Source organism: Labeo rohita, unplaced genomic scaffold (assembly GCF_022985175.1).
Source record: "Labeo rohita strain BAU-BD-2019 unplaced genomic scaffold, IGBB_LRoh.1.0 scaffold_943, whole genome shotgun sequence".
Taxonomy (NCBI): Eukaryota; Metazoa; Chordata; class Actinopteri; order Cypriniformes; family Cyprinidae; genus Labeo; species Labeo rohita.
Window position 1 is genome coordinate 610 of NW_026129902.1, and position 6,457 is coordinate 7,066.

General features: G+C 36.3%; 1 long non-coding RNA gene across 1 annotated transcript; it reads left to right on the top strand.

The window, feature by feature from the left end:
- Nucleotides 1–884: 884 nt before the first annotated feature.
- On the top strand, nucleotides 885–3,420 carry LOC127162472 (uncharacterized). The gene is made up of 3 exons (XR_007827361.1): nucleotides 885–1,110; nucleotides 2,031–2,312; nucleotides 2,392–3,420. It is a non-coding gene; the product is annotated as an uncharacterized LOC127162472 (long non-coding RNA).
- The last annotated feature ends 3,037 nt before the right edge of the window (nucleotides 3,421–6,457 follow it).

Here is a 6,457-nt window from a genome sequence, read left to right on the forward strand (position 1 = left end):
CATTTGTCTGATAACCTCATATTTACCTTAAATGTTAAATACAATGTACTTTACCTTAGTTTTATTGTGATGCTATGTCAGAACATAGGATCAGCATATTTTCAACAGATTCTTAAATTTGTAATCCTACACTACCTAGTAACCTCATACTGTATATATTATATTGATATAAACATGTTTATCTTTATTTCATAATAAATGTCTGAAAGGTGCTTACGATCTAGCTGCACACTCTTATCACAAATTATTAAGTGTTTTAATCTATATAACATCATTCGAAAAAATACATCTGTTTCACTTATGATCGCAAGGTTTTCCTTTTGTAAGACTGCTGAGTCCAGGTAAACACGGATGGAACTGAACCTTCCTTTAGCTTCCTAATTCCAGTTAATGTTCTTAAAAAACAGAAATGTTTCGAGCACACTCTTGTGTTCTTTGTAATCTATACAAAAAGAAGACATTTAACGTTAGTTGTTGGTGTAAAACATCATATTTAAGCTTATTTTAGCATATGTATGCATTTATAGGAAGATAAACATGCGCCCATTAGAAATTAGCAATTAGCCAATAGGCTAGTATCCACAGTCATTTTCTTAAATAAATGCAATATTATTACCTGAAAGTTAGGTCCTATGTCTCGTCGCATTTTCACAATCCACTTTTTCTTAAGTTCTTTGTTCTGTGGAAATTTGTGAAATGATGTATTCTCTGTATTTTTTTTTACGACGGCTAAACGATCGACATCCAATCGACACAACAATACGCCATAGTGAACACAGAGCCTCTCATCTCCCTGTAGTAAGACAATCTCTGTCTTGGAGTCTCTACTAATGAGCTGATGATCTGAATCAGGTGTGTTTGATTAAGGAGACCTCCAGGACCTCCAGGAACGTGGTTGGGAACCACTGCTCTACATGACTTGAAAGAGAGACGGCTCTTCAATGGAGTCATGAGCAGATATGCTTCATGTGTTTTGTGTTTTTAAGTGAACTGCAGAAGGATCTTGACGAATGTGAAGAAATATTGAACACTCACAGCATCAGGGCAGTTAAACAGTCTCACTGTCCTTCTGATAAACCAGATGCAATGTTCGCTCTTCCACACAGGTTGGTAAGTGACTCAGGGTTTCTGCAGGATTTATGGGGGGAAATTTAAGACTTTTTAAAGAACTTTTAAAGACCAAATAAAGAAACTTTAAGGAAAACAATACAGCAATATGTTCTGTAGGTATAGTTCGAGTTTTACTTTCACTTTCAAATCAGCACAATTTAGCATCTAAAAACAATTGTTTGTTTTTAGTTCATTTCAGTTTTCCCTCTTTTCTTCACTAATGAACTTTTATTAACAAAACGAATAAAAATACACCATGTTATATGCCTAATATAAAATAATAACTTTATAATAACTTTTAAACAAAGTTTAAATAGGTATACAAAACTGAAAATCAGTAAACACTGTGTAACCAAATAAATAAGAAACAAAATAAATAAATGACACAGTTTAAATAAATAAAATTCAGCAAACACTGTGGAAACTAATAAATATGAAACTTCCACTATCAACTGAGATAAACGGCAAAAGTTAACAGGCTTTTCAAAATCCAAAATAATTTATAACAGGCGCTTTTGCATTTGTTTTGAAACTCTTTCACCATGGTTTTGTCTTTCTCAGCTCTTTCTTCTTGTCAGTCAGCTCCACTCACTCTCTTCACTGATAAATGAATCTGATCTGTGATGTGACTGTCGTTCGGTTCACTGCATTGAACAGCCGCGTTCAGTTTTAATAGTATTGTCTGTTCTCTAAATGAACTAAATGATTTTTATTATTTGTGAGCTCATGTTTGTTTGGTGCGCTCTCTAAACGCAGGGTATTAAAATTGCTTTTAAATGTGCGTGTACATTTTAATTTCAGTTTAACGATTATACAAACTCTTAAAAAAAAAAAAAAAAAAAAAAAAAAAAAAAATCTTCCTTACAAGTGAAATGTGATTTTGAAAGTCAGCGAATCATTTGTTGATCTCTTTTCTCCAGAAGTGTCTCTAAAGCTGCTGCTGAATCGAGCTCCGTTGAGCCTCTACATGGTGCACATGCTGGACTGGTTTGAGGAGGAAGATCACTTCATCCTCGTCCTGGAGTATTCACAGCCTCTAAACACTTTCGAAAAAGAGCACGTCAGACATTATCCAAAGCACAGCTGGATTTCATGAAGCCTGACTGATCAGAATTTATAACTTTGGGAAGAATCATTATTAATGTGTTAAATAGAGAAATTTGCAGGCAAAAACACTTAAAAAAGCAGTAACTTTTCAGCAGGTACTAGTAATCTTTTTTTTTTTGCATCTTTTTTAGGAAAACCCCAAAACTGTAAGAATAATCTTTCTGCTTTCTTCAGAAACACACGTCTGGCTGTAAAATGTTGTTGTGGAGGAAACAGAGCGGCTCCTCTACAGCTGATGTCCGACATTGATTCAGTCGATCCCTAGTCGACCCGTCCGGCCTCAAGTTAGTTATGAAAACAATAACGTCTGGAAGAAGAAAGCGACTCCTCAGTCGACCCTGTGCTCTACGTTTGATCAGCTTTAACTACAGCTCTGTTTTCTTCTTCTTCTTCTTATGGAGACTCACATTTGAGTTTATTATTGAACCCAAGGTTTGGATGTCGTCTCTAGTGACTAAGCTGTTATTGTGGTCTCTCAGTTGAGTCAGGACTAGTTTATGTCTATTATGCTCGGTGACTTGATTAGGGGCCGTTTTATTCAGTCATTTGGGGACAGAATAGGGGTGGGCAAACACTGTAATGTTTACGATGTTTCATGTGTTTGTTTTATTAGCTCAACTCTATGCTGTCTTATTTTCAAAACAATCCTTTCATTTTCTTTTCTTTCCCCCTGTTTTATTCTTATCATTTGTGTTTAGTGGTGTTTCTCATGGTTGGTTCACTTCACTCTTTCACTGCTGAGTGTAAAATATTCTCTCTGACCCACAATGAGTTATTGTTAGGCGACCGTTATTTTAGAACGTTCCCTTTGTTGTTTCCATGGCGACGCGTCATGATTGTCACGTGACACACCGCAGCCACTACAGCGCTGTATGACAGACGTATCGCTTTCATTTAGTTTTTCCTTTTTTAATTCAAAATATTCACACACTTGTTTACCATGTCTTCAACTATCTGATATTCTGATTTATGAATACGTGTAAGTGAGTGTATTTTGCCGTTTTAAAACCTTTATAAATGATCTGGATGGTGATCTATAATGTGAGATGGCGCCGCCATGTTTGTTCTCGCTGTCGTTCAGAGAGTCCTGTCACCCGGATGTACAGCACATAAATTCACCAGTTTCTCCTGAAATACATGAAAGTAAGTGTCTGGTGAACTGGGAAAGGAATGGAGTGAATTATATCGTTACTTACACTATGTGTATCTGATATGAATTAAACACAATTATACTTCAATGGATTGTTATTGCTGCTTCCAAAGACATCCGTGTGTATTTTACAAACTCTACATGTGTTGTTTTACTAGTACTTATGTGTATTTAAATGTCTGAAACCTAAAATAAATATTAATGTTTAAAAACTGCATAATTGTGATTATATGATGATGTGCGACATACTAATTTTTCTGTTTTAGTTGAACTGGTGATAATTTAGGGTCAATGATTAAATACACTCAATGACTGCATGAATTAACATTATATTCTTTTGTAACGTTAAAGGAATTTGTCCTGTAGGTAAAGTGAGTGGTCTCGGTGATCCAACGACCACATTTCCCCTCTGATTAATACATTCGAGGTGTCCACTGCAAATAGCCTACTTGTTGGCAGAACTAAATACACTAGGCCAGTCTAACGTTACCCTATATGTGGAAAAAGTCACCTCTTTAGTCAGCGGTTTCTGTGGCGTAACGTGTAAAGGGAGACCGGGGTTCTATTCCCACTGACAGCGCTTTTTTATTACTTTACAGTTAATAAACGCGTTTGTTTTCAACAAAAATGCTTTGACTTAAAATTCATTTTAATTCATAAAAGTTACATTTAGGGTAAGGTTAGGGGTAGCGCTCTTTAATATCTCAATAAGTTGCCATGATTTTAATATTGTTTTATAAATATAATGATTTACTGTCAGTTATATTGCAGGATGTTTAATGCACAACAATACTGAGGAGCAAATAGTAACGTTATTTCTCACTATTTATAAGTAAATAGCATCTAAATGTCTACTGAATCCACAACTGTTGCTATTTAAACTTGGACTTGGACTGACTGCCCCACAGTTTACGTTGCATGGTCCGCCTGTTGTAGTGACTCTGTAATGTTTATGTGTCGTATGATTGTGTCTGGGTTTAAAGGTTGAATAAAGATTTGTGAATTGTCATAGGCTACTGGTGCTTTGTTTTCTGCTTTTGGATTTGCCTGATTGTTATAATATAATTGTTAAATTTGTGTTTGTTACAATATATTGTTGTTATTACATTATTTTTATCTGACATATACAGTATACATTCAAGATATTTGTATTATTTGTATTATTTCTAACCTGCATGAGTACAAACGGGATGAGATGACACAGCACTGACATCACAACCAACGTATAAATGCATCATTGACTCTAAAGTTTTAGGCTTGCCTATGTACATGCCAACGTAAATTTATGATCTCATTCACGAACAAATGTTACGTGTGACGTTTGCATAGGTATTTGCTTACCTAACAGCACGTCATCCCTCACGAAAAGAAATGTCGTCTGATGTTTATATACATATACAGCAACGTGCCATCCCATCACAAATGCAAATTAAATCCTAAATAGAGCAACGCTATTGGCTGTTGTGCAGTCTGACGCGACACCCGAACATATACTTCGTATTTACGCGTACAAACTTTGCGTGTTAATGCGTCCAGATTTCACGCGTTTCATATAATAGGTATTGTCCCCAATGTCATTTCATACTCTCTGGCTCAGCGCCAGACAACGCGCGAAAGCGTATGACGTTATTTATGGTGGCAAATCAATGCCATTAATAACCGAGTGCACCACTGATGCTGGCACGCGCAGTAAATCACATACGCGAGAGGAAAACAGATCTACACGCGAGGAAACAGGAACCGCGAGCTCATTCCAAACCTTCGCGCATGATCTTTCACACATCCTCGCGCTCGATCTTCTCTCACCTGCTCGCGCGAACACTTTAGGTGTGTTCGACTTCATTTTCGGCTACAGACGGAGATCAACGAGAGTAGCGATTGTATAAGGAGATGTGAAGTAGTTGGAATGCGTCATCCAAGGCTGAATTGCGGGTGCCCTTTGACATCAGAGAGTGCAACAAATGCAAAATGTTGTTCAAATCCTACTCTGGGTTTTATGGTAATGGGATATGGACATTGGATATGGACTCCTGTTTTATGTGCCAGTGCTAGAGTGCCTGTGGAATGTAGTAGAAGGGAGAATCAATGTTAACCCAAAAGGTGTGTTGGTCTTGTTTTTTTATCCTGGAGGGAATTTGTGTGTGTGTGTGTGTGTGTGCACCTGGTATTTATCACGTTATGGGGACCAAATGTCCCCACAAGGATAGTAATACCAGTAAATTTTGACCTTGTGGGGGACATTTGTGAGGTGCCCATGAGGAAACAGGCTTATAAATCATGCAGAATGAGTTTTTTTGAGAAAGTAAAAGTGTGCACAGTCTCCTGTGAGGGCTAGGTTTAGGTGTAGGGTAGGTGTAGGGTGATAGAAAATACCGCGGTCAAGTGAGCCGCCATCTGCAATCATCAGCCGCCTAGTGGATTTGCTGCACGTCTATTAGCAGAATTACGGTACGGAGACACGAAGCGGCCAAAAAGCTGACGAACATCTATATTTCAGCGGTTAAAAATTAAATGTGCCCGAAAACAGGGAAAAAGTATTTACAAAACGTATTTATATTGTACATTATAGAAGATACACTTATATTACATTCGAATACATTATACTGTGAAGTTTTCTGAAAAAATAAAGTTTGTTAAAATACATTCTAACACTTAATGTTTGTTCCTTTTTTTCTACATGCATTATTAAAAATTCTTCAGAGTTACCATGAACATTTCTATAAATTCTTTTTTCTGAACAATCATGTCTCTATCTGTGTTCACAATGTTTTAGTGTAGAATTTGTACAGAAAATGAATGGCAGTCTGTCACAATGCATTATATAGCATTATATATTGTTGCTTCTTGTCATTTCTGATGTGTCCTTTCATAATAATAATAACGATAAAAGGCAAAATGTTTTTTATCATTTATCAAAAAAAGTCTTCAGAGTTAACAGGAAATTTTCTATTCATACAAAGTCTGTGACATTGCACTGACCATTCTTTTACATTTATAAATGCATTATTTAAATTCCTTCAAATCTTACAGCAAGATTTCTATTCATACTTCTTCAGAATGCCCAAGACTCTGTCTGTATCAAGTTTCACG